Below are 732 nucleotides of genomic sequence, written 5' to 3' on the forward strand. Positions count from 1 at the left end.
GTGCAACAAAAATAATTGTTTTTATTCACCATGATTTCTTTAATTCATTCACTGGAGGTGGGTGTCGCTGGCTAGGACCAGCATTTATTACCCATCCCTAATTGCCCAGAGGACAGTTCAGAGGCAACCCCATCGCTGTGGGTCTGGAGTCACATGTAGACCAGACCGGGTAAGGAAGGCAGTTTCTGGATATTAGTGAGCCAGACATTTTTAAAACAAAAATTGGCAATCAGTCCATTAGGCTGGGTTTTTGTTTTGTGATTCAGTTTTACTGTCACCTGGCCTGATGGGATTTGAACACGTGACCCCAGAACACTGGTGTTGTGGATTATGAGTCCAGCAGCATTAACACTCTTCCTGCTCCTCTCTCAGTCCATCCCAACACAGGAAGGAATAAGCCCCTGCCAGCAGGAAGCCCAAAAGGATCTCACTGCAGCCCTCTACTGGGGACCAGCACCCGGTTCACCACGTTCCTCACACTCTCTCTGCAAATAATTGGTTTGGGGGGGGGGGGGCTCGAAAATGATTCCAACAGAAAATCATCATGAGGTAGAGGAGGCCTAGTCAAAGGTTCTCAGAAACTCAAAGTGCGGGAAGGCGGGGTGTGTGGACGTGGGGAGGGGATAGGGGTGAGAGTGGATCAGTCCCCTTTCCAAACAAGAGGGGAGCGGCCAATCAGCAGACCAGAATCCTCTCAGCCGCCAGTAACGAATATCGCAGCCACCAATCAGC

The sequence above is a fragment of the Chiloscyllium plagiosum genome, unplaced genomic scaffold (genome assembly GCF_037043375.1).
Source record: "Chiloscyllium plagiosum isolate Xiang-an unplaced genomic scaffold, Cpla_swu_hap1 HiC_scaffold_47, whole genome shotgun sequence".
NCBI classification, from domain to species: Eukaryota; Metazoa; Chordata; class Chondrichthyes; order Orectolobiformes; family Hemiscylliidae; genus Chiloscyllium; species Chiloscyllium plagiosum.